Source organism: Osmerus eperlanus, chromosome 28, assembly GCF_963692335.1.
Source record: "Osmerus eperlanus chromosome 28, fOsmEpe2.1, whole genome shotgun sequence".
NCBI classification, from domain to species: domain Eukaryota; kingdom Metazoa; phylum Chordata; class Actinopteri; order Osmeriformes; family Osmeridae; genus Osmerus; species Osmerus eperlanus.
The window spans coordinates 8112560-8131687 of NC_085045.1; positions in this window are offsets into that span (position 1 = coordinate 8112560).

Below are 19128 nucleotides of genomic sequence, written 5' to 3' on the forward strand. Positions count from 1 at the left end.
TTTTTGTATCAAAACGTTCAGCTCCTTCAGGAGATGATGGCTATGACTTTTGGTATTTCTCACTTTTATACTTTTTAAGACATTAAGGTTTTTGTGCAAATTATTCTCCCATTAAAAGTAATAGTAAATCCTTTCAAATCATTAAAAAGCTTCCTCCTCTTTCAAACGTAACTACTTCAGCATGCTTTCAGCTAGAGACACCATTCAACCTTTAAAATGTTCACAAGACATTCAGCTATTCCCAAATGATTCAGCTTTTTCAAATATTCAGCCAATTTTGAATTATGACAGTTTGAAATACATTAAAATGTTTGCTCCTTCTTGATTTTTATGAATGAGCAGCCAGCAGAGTGGCACACTCTGCTGGCTTCTGATATTCAACTAAATTGTCAAACAAATTCCTCTAAAGTTCATATAGTTTAACTTACAGAAACAAGTTATACCTTAAAATGTAGGAAAAATTGTCCTCTTTCAGCCAATGTAACTACTAAAGAGCTCACATTTACAGATTTTCAGCTATGAGCCTTGAAGCGAGAGCAGCCTTTCAAATTCTCTCACTAACTTCAATGGCGAGGTGGGTAAAATCCGTCAGAGAAAGCAAGAAGGAAGACGATTTCAAAACTGCCGGTAGAGACATTTCTGACCGCACAGACATATAAAGGACATCTCTAGTTTCGGCAGAGTCTTGGGTCTCGGAAAATATCCTAATTTTATTGATTGGACGTGTAGTTTTGCGTCTAGGTCAACTTGTTTGAGGTGTGGATGCTAGGTAAATGTTCGTTTTTCTCTCTGCCTAGCTCGTTAGCTATCACAGCTGCGCCATCACCGTGGCAACCAAACAGACACGCACCATGAAAGCATAATTGGGTACACGTTTTCGAAACTGCCAAGAGTTGTACTTCTGACAGCACAGACATAAAGGATATCTATGGTTTTGGCAGAGTCTCGGGTCTCGGAAAATATCCTTATTTTTTGGATTGGACGTATAGTTTTGCGTCTAGGTTAACTTGTTTGAGGTGTGGATTCTAGCTAAATTTCTGTTATTCTCTCCTATAGTCGAGCTAGCGCGATGGCTCTCCATAACTAAAAACGGTTCGACTTCTTTTCCACAATCGACCAAATTGGCCAAACAAGGTATGTACATTGATATTAAAGTGTACATAATCTAGTTAGATCGTTTTTATTTGAGCAAGTTTCACAGAAATCTGCAAAAATCGAGGCTCAAGACTGTCATAGCTGACCGTCACGAACAGCCAAACCGGGGCTGGGGTAGCGTCACTGTGTCCAAACCCGACCGGTTTTTAGCTAACATTCTGATAAAATGCCACTTCAAATATTGATAAAAATAATCGTATCACGTTTTCAGCTGATTTACTGATTTCACGTTAAGATTTAACTTCTTACCTTTCGAGCTAAATATTGTTTAAAAATTTAGAGTTAGCTTAGCCTTTACTAGAGCCGGTCAAAAGATGCTGGCGCTGGTAAATTAGCTGTGCGCTACCCTTGTCCAAACCCGACCGCACTTCTAAACACTGGCCGCTGCTGTTTTTCTGGGGATATTAACTTGATCCAGGGTCACCAAACTGACCATCAATGCTGTCAACATATCCGGGGACGTAGTTATGTCCTCCACAATAAGATATCACGCTTCAACATCTCCAAACTATGCGATAAAATCTCAATTTGACTGTATACCACCACCTGCTGGATGTTTTGTTGAACTCTTCTCAAAGTTTGCTAGCCCCCATCCCTTCCTCCCCTCGACTACAGATCACGTCACACATGATCGTGTATTTTCATTGGCAAGACAAAGTAGTGTTAAGCTAGCATTGAAATACACTCATATGCTAACCCATAGTAGCAGTACGATGACAACACAGACACACTTGTCAGAGTAAAGATCGTCGCCCAAGCGTCGCCCGAGTGTCGCCGAGTGGTCTTTCGGCCAAAGTAACTTTCCTATATTATTTGGACATGTAAACGTCCATATATGTTCATGAAATTTTACACGTAGATTGTTTGGTATGCCTAAAATAATACTACTTACACTTTGCTGGCGATAGCAAAAGAAAATGCTGGAAAAAAGACCGGAAACTGGACCGGAAAATTGTCCAAACCCCGTTCGGGTTTGGACAATAGTAGTTTACAGCGGTCGGGATTGGACACAGTGACGTTAAGTGTTTGCTGCAGCTGGCGTAAATCCTACGAACAAACGCTTCGTAACTGGAAAGTTTTTACTTTTAATTGACGATATTGAACACAGATGTTAAGTAACTTGTCTTTACTCAAATATATTCTCCGTTTTCAATTTGAAGCAGTATCTAGCTTACTATAGGAAATCTCCCAATGCATCCTCTCTAGCTTCGCTTCGGCTAAAGTCAGATGGACGACGATGACGATGCATGCATTGTTCACGCCTACGGTGTTAATACAGTCTGTACAAATACCACTTTGACACACTTGCAAGAAATGATCCGCTGGTTAGATGTAGCATGATATTATTTAACCCTCGTGCTGCCTTCGGGTCACATGACCCAAAGGTTCATAACGAACCATCATTGTGTTTACCCAATTTTACCCAATACAAAAACAAATAAAAATACTTTTCTTTTAACCTTCGCAATGTGGGGGGTCTGAGACAGCCCGACGGTTAAAAGAAAATGCTTCACTTTGTTTTTGTATGCGGTAAAGTTGTCGCAATACGACGGTGGGTCACAATGACTGATGGGTCAGAACGACCCGAGGAGAACACAAGGGTTAATACCCACAATACTGTAGTTCAGCTTTTTTTGCAGCAGCATTTTAATCTGAGTTCAAGTAGCTTTTGCAGTTGCACAACCAACAAAGTCACGTAATGTGACGTGATTGAATTTAAAAGTTTGTATTTTTATGTCATCTTAAATTAAGTGTCTGAACAGGGCTGGGTGTGCAGGCACACATGATTAGTTTCTCCTCCACCTTGAACCTGAAACCTAGATTCTATGTTAGAAATGTTGCCAGTCTGTTGCCAATGACCAACGGTTGCTACATTTTTCCAGGAAGTTCAAGTCATTCCAGTGTTGTCCTTTTATCTTCAAATTCGTTCAACCCAGACTTCAGCAACTGGTTTTCTGCTAAATTTTCACATTTTCCTGCAGCTCATCTTTTTTGCCCTTATTGTTTTGCATTTTTTCTCTTTTCTTCTGTTTTCTGCCTTCTTCTTGCTCCAGGTCCTTTCAAAAATACCTTTCACAGCAGTACCTTCCAACTGCCAGTACTTTTGCATTCAGGCCTTTTGAAACTCCAGCAAATAATTTTCTGCTAAATTTTCAAATTCTTCAGAATTATTTTTATTTTTGCATTTTTCTTCTCTTTTCTGTAGTTTTATACATCTGTCCAGCTCCAGCCCCTTTCAAAATTACCTTTCAGGCGCTTCAGCTTATAAATTTCTACTAAATTTTCACAATTTTCCGCTTTTTTAGCTTGGTCAGCTATCCCCATTCAGGTTTTCAGCATTCTCACTGCTGTTTCGCAGGAACAGCCGTTTCTAGTTTTTATTTATTTTTGCCCCCATAAATCTTCGGCAATATTTGGCCTACATAGACAAACTAGATGTCAAAAGTTTTGTCTTGGTAGCGATTGAGTAGCTTGTATTTTTATTTACGTTCCGTTGCATGGTTTAGGCTCAAGTTTTTGTGGCGAAAAGTGAAGCTAACGGTGGCTAATTTGCTAGCCACAGTCACTGACGTTACTTACGTCACTAACGTCACAAAAACACGCGTGACTACCTGTAGCAGAACATTCGTTTCGCATCTGTTAACTTGGGGGATAGCTAGGCTAACTATAGCTTTACTGCAAGGCAGCTGCAGAAACGCCACAAGCAAAGAGGCCAGGGTGATAACTATTTACTCATTTTACTTTGTGATGTGAAACACAATTGTGAAATGTAATGTACAATATTAGCTGATATTATTAACCCTTTCACACGTAGGTTCTAAATTCCTTGACTGGTCCCCCAGAGTGAGTTTTTTATGCGCGTGAGTTTGGATCAATCTCAACGTTCCAGAAATTGATTATGACGCATTAAAATTGAATTGTTATACAATTTCAGTATTTCTCGGTTCGCATTTTCCATTGACCTAGTTTGCACCCCGTATTAGTGACGAATACTCCATTCATTGGTTGTTTTGTTTATACACCTTCTCGTTACGTATTTCTTCCGCTTCAGGGGACTGGCGGAAACCTTCAAAGTAGATATTTTGGCTATTATTCTGGTGACTGAAGTATTTGTATAACTCAAATTATACCACCCATATATTTTGCACGATACAGTACTGAGATGAAAGCATGAACTGTTGTATTTCACGAGGTGATGTTTTTGCCAAACTAGCTAGCTCGTAGTGTAGTAAAGAGTCAATCAACAAGTTAGCTGTTGCTAATTTACTAGGCTATGTTACGTTGTTTGTGTAGTCGGATTATAACGAATATAAAATAATTCGGATACATCCAGTCAGTCTAATTTGATTGCTATGCATCGTTTTGTTTTCTCTAGCTGGCTTCCATCTCGTAAACCTTCTGAGTTGGCAACGCAGCCCGTGTTCACAAAATAAGTTACTGGATGGAAGCCAGCTAAACGAAAACAAAACGATACATTACAATCCTAGTAACACGCTAGACTGACTAGATGCACTTGTATTACTTTGTTATAATCCTACTACACAAACTACGTAACATAGCCAAGTAAATTAGCAACAACTGTTGATCGTCAACCAAATTGACCTATAGGCGAGACTGTAACATGACTCCCAGACACCTCGACGAAAGGCGATCAAGCAAGCTCATGCTGCTTGGATACCTTCAAACCTTTTTGGTTGGCTTCAATTTATCTGGGAAACCTTTCTGGTGAGTAGATTATTTATACCCACAAAATATACACATACCTGTGGCATGATATTGAGACGAAAGCATGACCTGTGGTTGTTTTCCACTATCTGATGTTTTTTCTAGCTAGCTCGTAGTAAAGGGTATTATTCAGGTAACTAGCGATTACTAACTTGCCATGTTTAGTCAAATTAAAGCAAACACAATAATTCAGACATCCATTCTATATTGATGGCTATGTTTTGTGATCTCTTGCTACCATCTACTGTCATTAATTTCCGTGTTGATAGAAAATGTATTCCTCATGTATTGTCAGGCCACAGTTCAAGCAAAAATGAGAGGCAAGTGTAATTTGTTTGGAAAATCTGGGCTAGGCCTAGTTGATGGACGACATGTAGAATAAACCAGAATTTATGCTTATTCAATCTAACAACCTATTGAAATGACAAGACGGCAATGTATGACTGTAATGTTTCATAGGGTAATGAACACACCTCTTGTCATACCACTTGATTGCCTGCTGTTGACCGTTTTCTATATATTGAACATCTCCCTTTCTAATTTTACAGGTGAATGTTGGCCCGCACAGGCCCCGTTCCAAGAGACAGAAAATGACAGCACTGCTGTACAAACTGTCCATGTATAGTACATGGCCTTCTCTCAGGTTTCGGGCAAGTACGGTCAGCACAAAGTGACCATTCCTTGCTGAACATCAACGAGACCGTCGAACACCTAATTCCTTGATGTACCAGCAGCATGTTTATTTTTTGCAAAGGCTGACAGCCCATCCCACATCCTCACCACATTGCATAGAGGGACTATAGAGAGCATCCCGAGGAGCTGCACCACGGCCTGCAGAGGACAGTGAGGACAGCTGAGAAGATAGTCAGGATCTCTCTTCCCTCACAAACACAAACGCTGCATCCCCAAAGCCACACGCATTGTGTACAAACATGCACCCCCAGGCTCCTGTACATCATCACTCCACTCCACTCCACTTTTTTGCATATGGCTGCTACCTCAATAACTGATGTCCACATATGATTTTAGTAGGTTATGTTTACATTCACAGTTTCCCTTGCACTAGCTTACTTGTTTACATTCAGAGTATCCCCACTTATTGGTGTCTTGAGGCATTTGTCACAAATTGGATCTTGTCTTGTTGGACCAATCTTTTTTTACCTAATTCTACGTAGTTGTTGTAATTGTCTAGGTCCTGGAAGAATGTTGTTTCATTTCATTGTGTACTGTAAGTATATGATGACAATAAATGCCAGTTGACTTGTCATGACAACAGACCCAGAAATCCCAAGCCCTTCATGATCCTGGATGTCCATAGTGGATCCTGTGTAATGGATCATGTCCTAAATATAGCCAGTACATCACACAACTCAAACATGCTGTACCTTTTTGCCGATATGTTGACGGAAGCCTTGCCTACCCCTACACAGCATCAAGGTTTTAAATAATTTGTATATATTTTTTATAGCTGTGTGCTGAATGTTTGTGGTAATGATATTCCTTGATATGTAACGTGAAAATGACGAGATTGTACCCTTTCCTGGACATGTACCTGAAATGAGTAAAGGGATACTGTGGTAAAAATTAAGAAACGTGTTTGTGTGGGTTTTTTAACTTACTAAAATATTTATTAAAATAACTTAGTACTGTCATTACTGTTCCGATTTTCAAATATTCACACAAGTGAATCCACAGTGAATGGATATGATATATTATCGTAGTGTAGCTGTCGACAAGCTAACTTGGCTAATACCGATAATGTAGGCTGCCATGTTTTTTTGTTTTGATCAGTACTCAATGCATTGTGGGTGTCAAAGGGTCAACGAGATAACCTACTCTTCTCACGAGAAAATACTGAGGTGTACGGGGTCAAGTGGTACATCATCAAGGGTCACATCTGTTGCCGGGAACACAAAAAAATCAAAGATGGCCTCTAGTAGCTCAAAACGAGACGAAAGACAGACGCTTGTCGGATGTTTTGGATGCATATTTGTGAATGTATATCTATTATTTCGATCTCTGGTTGGTTATACAATAGTAAAATGTGTTGAAACTTTCAACACATTTACTAGCGTGAGTTATTTTTGGTTAGCTGTTAGCTAACATTAGCTAAACTAAATTGTCTGAACGATTTCATATAGATAATAAAGGTAAACTTTCTCCAAATATACAGTGTATGTATATTATTTCGATCTCTGGTAGGTTATACAATAGTAAAATGTGTTGAAAGTGATATCCAAGTCAAGGAAAACGAATAATATCATGGTTTATTAGGTGCAGTGAGTGAAGCGTGAGTTATTTTTTGGTTAGCTGTTAGCTCACATTAGCTAAACTAAATTGTCTGAACGTTTTCATATGGATAAGGTTAACTTGTAAAGGAAAGGTAAACACATGTTTATAATATATATGTAGGCTAATGTTGAACTCTCTATTGTGACGTTTTTGAACAAAATTGGACGTTCTAAAGGACGCGTTCCAACACACCGGTGTGTTGGTACGCTTCAGGGACCAGCCAGTTCTCAACACACCGGTGTGTTCGTACGCGTCAAAGGGTTAAGGAAGTAGGCCCACATCTACTTTCGGAAACGGTAGTCTACTATTTCACTGAAGCATTAGCATGGCATTAGCCTCTGTTGCCCAGGCAACACATTTACATTTAGTCATTTAGCAGATACTACAGTGGTCTATGATGCATCTGTTTTCAATCGTTAAAATAAACATTCCTCACAAATAAATTTTTGTTGTAGGATTTATTATGACATTACAAGTAAACGATTTGTTGGTGAAATTATCATTACCTGTGGTTTCAAACCAGTGTTGCTCACTGCAATGCTGTAGCCTACGCGAGACACACTACAAAAACATCTACACAGCTGTTTAGGAAGTCAAACGGCGACAGAACATGTTCGGCACTCCCCTTACTTAAATCAAGTCTTTCAATAGGTGAAACTATCTGACTACTAACCTGAACTTCATTGCCACAGCCTAAACTTTGTCAATCTGTTCATGAAAATAAATAATTTCAGCCTAAACCGTACAACGGAACGTTTAATCGAATTCAACCAACGCAATCGCTACCAAGACGAACACAGCAGTAGTCTAGTACTGTACTGTAGTAGAATTTACCGGGGCAGCTTCTCCACACAGGGCTATATCGCATTTTGCGTTGTTACTGACAATGATCGCTACCAGTGAGCTTTTTATGAATGAGCGATTTTCCTCTAAATAAATGTCAAACTTATTTACGTTTTTGGGGGCATATTTTCAGTTAGCAGATGGTACTGTTTGAATCGCGATTCCATCTTCACAAGCGCTACTGCCGGTAACGTCGTAGAATAATCTTCAAAGGGGGTTCTTTATTAATGAATTGATGCAATATGAGTAGGCTAAATGCCTGAAAATATCACGAGAAGGGAAAACTTAAAAGGACGTTGAAGTCATAGAGATTAGGTCAATTTTTACACCGGTCTGCCAAATTTATTCGTTTTGATTCAGCTATGAGGCTGCCTCTTGCAGGGGAAATGAGAAGACATCATATTTCATTCTACACTTCACTCGTATTTTGAGTTGTAAATGAGCAGCAAAAAAAAGATGCTTTTAAATCTATGTAATCTTTATAAATAATAAGTAGGCCCTATGCATTTTTATATAAAATATACAGAAATATCAGTTGTAAAAATGTCATTAAAAAACAGACCCCTGTGCAACCGACGCAAGCAAGCACACCCTACAATTTCCCCATAAATTGTACCCTCTCTAGTTTTTATTTGTTCCGTTACCTCCAACACCCGTTTTGAGTCACCCGTTTTGAGTCGCCAGGTCCAAGTCAATTGGACCTTTGGTTCAAGAGAAGAATTTTGAAAGTTTTCCCAAATTGTCACTGTACAGGAAAATCCATCATGGTGGACCTTATGGGTCCTTGATGCTTTTTTGTTCCTCATGAAAAATGAGGCATGTACACCAAGTTTCAGAAGAATTGGAGCAACTGGGGTGTAAATGCCATCATGTCAAAAATTGACATTTGGGCGTGGCCTGTGGCGCCCCCCCCAAGATCTGATGTGGGCCATTCTTGGTGTGGGCGTTAGTTGTGGCATGTTGTCTCAATGTACCAAATTTCAAGTTACAAGAAAAACTAGACCAGTTCTTTTTGAGGCCACAGTTATGGTGGGTGTAGCAGGCACCACTGCAGGGCACACCGCCATCGCCGGTACTGGAGGAGTTGGGGAGGCCTTGGTGACATGCTGGGAGGGGGAGGGCAGAAGGGTGGTACAGCTGGTCGGGGGGGAGGCCTGGGCCGTGGGGAGGGTGGGGATGGTGGGGTCCGGAGTGGTCAGAGTGAGGAGAGGCATGAGTGAGGTGTCCCCTGTCATGTCATCTGCCTCGTCCGCGAGGATGGAGCTGGAGGTCGGGGAGGATGGGCAAACCAGGAGGGTCTGGGAGAGTCGGTGGGGGTGGGATTCGAAATCCGTGAGTTGGTTGGCCAGGATGTAGTCGTCGCCGGCCCCCGTGAGATCCGGGCCGGCGGCATCAGGGTCCGGGGAACCGCTGGAGGACAGTCCCTGGTGTTGTGGTGACGTGTGGGGTGGAGTGGTGGGTGGGACCAGGGGGGCCACAGCAGCGGTGGCCGGGGAACCGCAGTCCATGTCGGAGTCCAGCTCCATGTCCTGGGCCAGGGCACTGACCGCGGAGGTGGAGAGGGGTGGGAGGGAAGGTGGTTGTGGAAAGGTGGTGGGGGCCAGTAGGGGTGTGGGGTCCGGATGGTGGAGCACCACAGGTGGTGTAAGGGCGGGGCGGAGGAGGAGGGGGGTGGGGCCAGAGTGGGCAGGGGGATGGCCGTGGCTGCAGCGTCCACCACGTCCATGGGCGTGGCATGGGGAGCAGTAGCCTGCGGTTCTCCGGGGGTCTGCAGGAGGTCAAGAAGAGACCGACGGGAGGTGGTGGCAGGGGTGTGGGGTGGTCCGGGGGCCTTCCGCACTGATACCGGGGGGGCCCAGGCGGCGGCGGGGGCCGTCGGGAACACTTCACCAGGTAGGAGGGACATGCAGCGTCCTCTGCGGCACAGGGGCACCAAGGTCCTGGGTGGCCCAACAGACTCCCAGCTCCCACGCGTCAGGCCAGCCCGTGAAGGCAGGGAACTGGGTACGGAGGGTTCGGTTTTAAGTCTGAGAAATCCCATCGCCCAGCAGATCGGAGAACCGATAAGCCAGGGTCAGAGTGAGTGCACGGGCATCTGCCAGGGTCACGGGATTCAACACAAAGAGACAGGGGCTAGGCCCCTCCAGGAACCCATAGGGGAACCCAGGCCGGGTGTCCAGTGGTACGCAAGCCACCCGACCCCCGGAGTGGAGAGAACACTCAGAGGGACAAAAAGGAAACAGAGGTCGGGCACATGGATAGCCATGTCCGTATCCACCTAGGCACACCAGTGAAACAGGGTCAAAGCTCAGGTATGTGGGGGATGCGTGCTCAGAAGGGGGTAATTACCATGGTTGATGGGGAGTAGGCCGGGGCGGGGGAGCCTCTGGGTGGTGGATTGTGAGCGGTGGTCTCAGCCGCGGAGGCGGACGCTAGGCCTGACCTTGTTGTCCAGACGGGGTCGTGCGAGAGGGGGTATGTGTCCAGGGCCCGCGCCTCCCCGGGGATGGGATGGTGGTGGAGGGAGCCCAGTGGCCCGTGCCTGCAGCCATAGAAATGGCGAAGCACTGGGTCCTGGTGTGTGCAGCCGGCTGCGGCGGCTGAAGATGGTCACCAGGGAGATGTTGAGGGTTTCCCTACGAAGCCGCACCACTCTGAATGTGCTGAGAGCACGTCCGAGGAGGCGGCGCTGGTAGCCCCTTGGGACAAGGACCTGGAAAAGTGTGTGAGTGGCAGCAAGGAAATCATCACGCTGCATGCAGGTTCTGTGGAACCGCAGCAGCTGTGATTTAACTGCCCTTGGAAAACTTGTGTTCCGGGTGGTAGCCGTCCATGTGCAGAGGGGCATGTGTGTCCGTTTCCGAGAAGAACACCTTCACGTCCGGGCAGCGGGATGTGGGGAAATCCCTGCCGTTGAAGGTGGTGGTGTCCAGGAAGTCCATGCTGGACACATGAAGGACAGACTTCACCTTGATAGAGGCGTGGTGGGAGTTGAGAACGTTCACAACTACATGGATAGCCGTCTCCGTATACACAGACACGTTCAGTTAGCAGGGTCAGAGCAGGAATTAATTCCGAATCTTCTGCCCCCGGCGCTGACCCGAGGGCCATGCAGCCAAATGGCCGTAGTGGGGAAACCAAGAAGCAAGGGGGTCACCCTTGTTGTATTGTAATCTTCAATCTTGGACATCCCGAGGATCTCACGGCAATCCAAAGTTAGAGTAGACTGTTGTGTGTGAAGGGGCGTGTGTTACAGCTAGGTGACACAGTGACCAGGGCTAAATTAATTAGGGGGAGGCAACGGACGTGTTTTAGGCGTGAACTCTCACTGGTTGGGGTTAGAATAGGTGACTCAGTGAGGTGGCCCATTAACCAGAGCTAAGTCCAGTAGGTGGAAGCGTCAGTTATGTTCAGGTGTGAACTCTCACTGGTTAGGGTTAGAATAGGTGACTCAGTGAGGTGGCCCAGGAACTAGAGCTAAATCCATTAGTAGGAAGTGACGGTTATGGTCAGGCGTGAACTCTCACTGGTTGGTGTTAGAATAGGTGACTCAGTGAGGTGGCCCAGTAACTAGAGCTAAATCCATTAGGGGGAAGTGACAGTTATGTTCAGGCGTGAACTGCCACTGGTTAGGGTTAGACAAGGTGACTCAGTAAGGTGGCCCAGTAAGCAGAGCTAAACCCATTGGGGGGAGGCCACGGTTAAGTTTTAGGCGTTGACTCACACCTGGTTAGGGTTAGGATAGGTGACAGGGGGGCTGTCCTACCCCATTAAGCCACGGTAGGTCAGCCTATGGGATGGTGACGGTTAGGTTTAGGGAAGCGGAGGAGGGCAAAGGTGGGGGCAGTATGCAGGTGACAGGGGGGCGGTGGGCAGTGCACGAGGAACGTAGGAGGGGGAGGGATAGAAAACAAAGGGTCTGTGTGGACATGTAGGGTGCACCTCAGTGTGTGAGTGCGTGTCCTACCTTGACCGGGCAGCTAAATTAATCTGAAAAGCTAAAAAGGGCCTGCCTGGAAAGTTAATAAGCTATACCAATCCCGGATGCAGATGTATAGAGGACCTCAGGGACCTGCAGTGCTGTAGAAGGAAGGGGTTAACAGAAAGGACACGAGTGCCGTGGCCCTGTCACTGCACCTGAGTGTGGTGAAAACAAAGCCAAAAATATAAAAATATAACCTGGATGGGAGAGTGAGGGAGAGAGGAGATGAGTGTGTGAGAGAGTGGGGAGAGAGGGAGAGAGAGAGAGGCGCTCTATTAGAGTAAATACAAGTTGTAGTCAAAAACGCAGGACTCCACACACCGGGCGGTGCCTCCTGCAGGCCCATACCAGAAGTAAGACAGGGATATGTGGGGTCTTAACTGGCCACGACCGGTTTCGTCCTCTCCCAGGACTCGTCAGGTGACGGAAATAAAAGGTTGTACAGGAACAAGGGCCATCCTACGACTAAGGACCGACAAGGAACATCGAGGCTGCACCAAAGAAGGATGATGGTGGTCACCCCGGTGTCCCCATGCCAGTCCACCAGAAGCGGTAATGGAATTAACTGCTCGGGAAAAGGGGAGAGGGGGGAGAGAGAGAGAGCGAGAGAGTGTGTGTGAGGTGTGCGTGTACACACAGGGTGGTGAACATGCCAGGTGAGAGGAGAAAATCTGTGAAAGAACAAGTGTGGGTTAGGATTAGTGTGAGGGGATCCAAAGAAACATGTGGAAGGAGGGGGGGGGGGAAGAGACACCAGTAGAGATGGTTAAAGAGAAGAGAGAAAGAGCTGTAAATACTAGTATACAGTATATAAAATCTAAGTGTGTGTGTATATAAACAAATATATAGAGAGTGTATATGTGTGTAAGCATGTGTGTGTGCTTGTGCACAGAAGGATTTAATATGTGAGCCTGGAATGAGGGGGAGAGAGACCAGTAGAGAATGGTCAGAAAGAGACATTCTTGAACGGGCAACTATGCCAGGAAATATGAAGGGTATACCTTGCTCCAAAGCAGTACCTGAATATTATCATCAGTTTTTCAGGTCATCTTGAAACAAAGAATCAAGGAGACTTTTTATTCAATTGTATAAAGTATTTTCATTGTTTAAAGTAGCCTATATGTTGACAAGCCTCTATATTACCTCTCCTTCTGGCTTCCCCAATATTATAGGTGCAATATACTGTCCCCATGGGTGTATCCAGGGCCCACTGGAAGACTCAGGGGGTGACTGCCTGGTGCCCCCATGGTTGAAAAAGTGTTTCTAAAATGCCCTCTAGAGTGGCAAAAATTAGACCAAGTGCCCTACTGTCTGCCATTCACCTTGTGAAATATGCTTGAGTGCACAGGATGCCCCATGCAATAAATGACAGTGTCCGTCCATCCATCCATCATCTGCCGCTTTTCCGGGGGTCGGGTCGTGGGGGCAGCAACCTTAGCAGGGAGGCCCAGACTTCCCTCTCCCCGGCCACTTCCACCAACTCTTCCTGGGGGACCCCAAGGCGTTCCCAGGCCAGCCGAGAGACATAGTCCCTCCAGCGTGTCCTGGGTCTTCCCCGGGGCCTCTTCCCAGTGGGACGTGCCCAGAACACCTCACCAGGGAGGCGTCCAGGAGGCATCCTTATCAGATGCCCGAGCCACCTCAACTGGCCCCTCTCGACGCGGAGGAGCAGCGGTTCTACTCAGAGCCCCTCCGATGACCGATCACCCTATCTCTAAGGGAGAGCCAGGACGCGATCTCGTTCTTTCAGTCACTACCCACAGTTCGTGACCATAGGTGAGGGTAGGAGCGTAGATCGACTGGTAAATAGAGAGCTTCGCCTTTCGACTCCTTCTTCACCACGACGGACCGATGCAGAGCCTGCATCACTGCGGACGCCGCACCGATCCGCCTGTCGATCTCACGCTCCATTCTTCCCTCACTCGTGAACAAGACCCCCTTTGACAGTGTGCCCTCTATAAATGTAAAAACATGTCTTAATGAGTTCCTTTATAGTAGAGAAAATGTGATGCAGTACCCTATAAGGTGCCCTTACAATGGTCTAAATTGGACTGTTCCCATGCCTTTACTTCCAATGGAAAAGGGTGCTGTTATGAAGTGCCCTTTATGCTGCCCCTACATTACAGTGTCCCAAATGTTGCCCTTTCCAAAGAAGATGATTAGATGCTGTGCCCAACAGTCTCCCCTAATGTTCCCACAAGGGCATGCTTTCCCAAAGTGAGGCTGTGACAACCCTTGGCACAGCCACAGTCTGTCACTGTCCAAGCCCCCTCTGGATCTGTTGAGGCAGACTATGTTAATTGGAAATATGGGGCAGCTGGCATACACTGTCAGCCAGAATAGTAATAATTGGATTTGGATTAAATATGCACGCGTAATATAATAATTATATATTCTTAGTCATGCTGAGCAATTTTAAATGACTGTTCTGCCAAGCAAAGTGTGCTACAGTTTTGGTCACCTTCTGATCTAAAAGTTGGTGCTGAATCTGTGCAATACTAGTTATTTCAGTGAATCCCCATTTTAGTCATAGTTATCTTTTCCTTTTATCTTAAAGCTCAGCATTTAGCCTATCAGTTAATAAATGCGTGTGGCAAAGTTATTTTGAAGTAATTTATTAATTTTGTTCAAGATGTGAAGACAAAAACGTTATTAGCCCACATCAAGTGCAATTAACCATGGCCTTCTTCAGTGTTTTGAATTTTATCCTACAATTTTCAATTGCTGCCACGTTCTTTTTTGGGCTATTATGTCAATTCTCAAAGTAGCCTATGGCCGAATTTTCAGAACGGTTTCAGACAGCTCATCAAATTACGCTAATTATCAGTAGGCCTACATTTTACATTTGGTCATTTACATTTAATCATAATGCATTGTCGTGGAAATTTGGAATACAGTTATAATGTGTGTTTTATATATGAGGAATGTGTTTTAAGAGAAGTTTAAAGTTGGTTAAGTAAGCTTGATACAGTGAAAGTTGAAACAACTCCATTTGGTAGGGATGCCATTTGCAGTTTATGACACCTGGGGAGGATGAGACAGCTGGTCTGGAGACAATGTGGATTCAACTGTATTGTTATTGTGATCTGAGGGAGCAGTTTAAGATGGATGAACTGATCAAGCTGCTCTGACCCTTCCTGTAGCATGGGTGGGGTTAATTAAATACTTGTTTGAAGATGTCCACACAAAGGACAGTTGACCATTTGACTGGTGAACTGAAAGAACTGTGGGACACTTGGTATGGAGTCAAACTGTCACTGAGCAGTGCTGACCAATCACAGAGTTTGATACATAGATGGATTGACCATCAGAAGAACCATTTGATTTAAAGTTTATATAAGGCAGGGTTTTATGATTGTTCTTTATCACTCTTGCGAACGACCTGTGGCTAGCACCTCCTTCGTAATGACTGATCAGCAAAGCTTTGTTTAATATTACGTAATTGTATAAGCTAAATAAATTGTATTAAAACCAACATCTCTTGACTACTCAGATCTACACAGTGCCACTTGAATTTCCACTATTACATTTGGTGGCCGAGTACGGGGATCCTCGATTGGTCTACGGCGTTCAGCAGGCGGCTCCCCTCGGCGAATTGATCTTCCGGCAAAAAGCCGCCTTTCCTTCCGCCATGCGTGAGACAGCAGGGCCAGGGGGGGCGCCCGTTGGACGTTTTGTGGCTGACGCGGGATCTTCAAAGGAACCGGTGAGATATTCTTTTTGGTCACTGTGTGATATTGAATTGTCTAAATGTGTGTTTTTTAGGCTATTGTCAATAATTTGGTTAAGTAAATAATTGGGCAGAGTTAAAACTGTCCTGTACGTGTAAATTCGTACGAATTAATAAGGTAAGGTTGTTGAACCTATATTTTACGTGTAAGTCGTAAAAAAACGTCTGCAGAAGTGTGTCGACGGACACACATAGAGGTAGTGTTGTTGACGAACACACAGAGGGAGATAAATTCACATGTTATATCGTGTTATGTGTCTTTTGAGACCCTAAGGATTAGAATATGTTGGGTTAGTGATAGTTTGAGAAATTGTATTGGCTTTGGTGGTCATAACAGTTCTTATTTATTAACGGCCTAAACGTGATTCTAAGTCCCGAGAGAAAAGTATACTAGTGAGGTAATCAGCTGAGTGTTTACAAAGGGTTTGAGTCCCTGAAGGTGGAGAACAAAAAAAAAAGAAAAGATTTTCAAAACAAAGGTTTGAGTTTTTTACAAGCGTGTTCATTTTTTGTTTTAATTGCAAGTTATGTTTTTTGAAGTTAAAAGAAGTATGAGTAACTAATGGTGTCTACTATTCAAGCTATATACAAATTACAAAAATCAAAATTTTAATTAATTTTCGGTTTGAATATTTGTAATATATGATTGTGCAGTTATTTTCATTGAAAGTTGTGAAGTCGGAATTTAATTGTTTTTAGAAAAGAAAAGGGGTAATTGTGTCTTTATTTTCCGTCGTTGGTTGTCGTTTATGGATTGTAATTCTAAAAAATGAATGGTCTGGAGGCAGAATTGACCTGTCCAAACATCGATTACATGAAACAAAAGTATGGTAACGATAGTTTTTTGCAAATGCAAATATGGATTGATAAATGTGGATTTTCGAGTGTGGGGTCGTTTTGTTTTAAGGACCTTATTGAATTGCGAAATAAGTTTGTGGAGAGAAATAGATACACAATTTTTTTAAGTGGAGAAAAGAATAGATTTTAGCCTGATTGGAGAGCTTTTTCTGATTGGATGGAGATAGGTAGAGAGATAAAGAAATATTAGGACAGAATAGTGTGGGGAATTTTTCATCTATTTCCCCACAGATTCACGATTGAGATTTTCTGGCTGTTCCGCAAACAAATTTCGCCTCATCCGCAGCCAGGGGTGTTGCGGCAGGGTGCGCAGGCGCATGAGGTTTTGCGGGAATGCAAGAACAGAATATGAACAGGTCAGACATTTGCCATTTCTGTATCTTCTGACAGCCGGTTATATCTAGGAAAAGTCAAGAAAGTAGGATCCTGGAATTTGAGCAGAATGTACGTGAATGTCCGGAGATGTGTCATCATTGTTGAAAGTTTTCTGGAGGCGAACTCTCGCAAATCAGAGGGGTTCGTGACCGGAAGTTGAGTTCCGAACTGGTGGCGTACAATGTTTATCGGTTATGACACTGTTGGTAGAGGAGAGACGATTGACTTGTTATATTGTTTTACAACTTTGTGTTAACCGTTATATATTTGATGTTAGACTTTACATCGGTCTGATTACCGCCAGAAGGCATTTGTTTTTGAAGACGGAGACATTCTGTTTTGAAAATGCTAATGTTAATTCTTTGACTGAATTCTCCACTTGAAAAGAGGCGCATGCGCTTGAGCCTAGCGGAAGTTGATTCTTTCATTGAAGCTCATTCTGCGTGCAGTGGCCCACACCCGCCATGAGTACAAAAAAAAACACTCATTTTAGAGAGAATTTGACGTTGAATTGAGAAATATATTGGTTGGAAAACTACGGTGGCCGAGAGGGGCAAACCAACATTACAAAATCTGAAACACTTTTACAAAGATTGAGACAAATTTACATTTTGGAAAACATTTTTACATATCATAAAACAAAATTACATTACCAAAACACATTACCAAGTCCCGAAACAAATGTACATTTCAGAAAACAAATTAACTAGACGCGAAACACTTTTACAAGTCCCGAAACAAATTTACAAGTGGCGAAACAAATTTACAAACGACATTAGCCGGAAAGGGAATGTACCAATTCCAAAGTTGACGCGGAAGTGATAACGGAAGCGCTCAGTTTGAGTTGATGGCGGTTGATGGAGTTCATGGTGACCCAAAATGGACAGCGATAGAGTGGTGTTTTGCCCGTTTTGTGGCATACGTATGAACCAATTAACTAGATTTTGTTTTTCGTGTGGTCGGTCTTTGGAGTTTTTAAATGGCGCAGACCAGAGTGAAGGACCAGATGTGTTGCAGCAGTGCATACCATATTTTAATGAGGGACACTCGTACGCTGCAATCGTGGACATGATGTCATGTTTACACGGTGTGCACATCAGCTTGAGGTCTCTGAAAAGCAAACTGAATGATGCTGGGTTATATCGCAGAAAGGATTTCTCCTCTACAAACGTCATAATTAGGGCAATACGACTGGAACTTCGTGGACCTGGACAGCTGTTTGGCTACCGCATGATGTGGCAGGTGCTCAAACAAAAGTACAATCTGCGAGTGAAGAGGGATCATGTAATGAATTTGCTCCGGGAGCTCAATCCTCGAGGGTGCGAGAGGAGAGCACGCAGAAGGTTTATAAGGAGAACCTACCACTCCATGGGACCGAACTATATTTGGCACGCGGATGGTTATGATAAACTCAAGCCATTCGGTTTGGCTCTTTCAGGGTGTATCGATGGATTTTCGCGTAAAGTACTGTGGCTTGTATGTGGATCAACAAATAATGATCCAACTGTGCTCACTATTTCCTGTCATGTGTGCGAAACCTCGGTGTCATCCCCATGAGACTGAGGACTGATTGCGGCATGGAAAACGGGACTATGGCCGCAATTCAGTGCACCCTACGCCACCACCACAATGACTACTACTCTGGAGCGTCCAGCCACATGTATGGCTCATCCACAAGCAACAGAGGATTGAGTCATGGTGGTCCATATTCAGAAAGGGAAGGTAAGTGGCCTTCATAAAGTCATTTAATTATGTGTAACCTTCATTCATTCAAACGTCTATGCTTAAAACTTTAACTTTTTTTATTATTTATCGATTTCTATAGGGCTCAGTTCTGGATGGAGCTATTTGCAGACCTTACAGATGCCGGATACTTCAACGGGAGTCACGAGCATCAGTGTCTACTGAGATATTGCTTTGGTGATGTTCTTCAGAAGGACTTGGATGAGTGTGTGAGACTGTGGAACAGTCACAGGATTCGCCCCTCCAGAACAGCATCATGTCCAGGAGGATTGCCCAATGAGCTCTACTACTTACCACACAGGTAATACTTTGGTGATAGATGGTATTTGTTTTGCTTTTATCTTAAATTTAAATACTTTTAATTATATCTTCTGTTTAACATAGGTTTGGCTCCAGAGACTGTGGATTTCAAATTGAGCAGGCT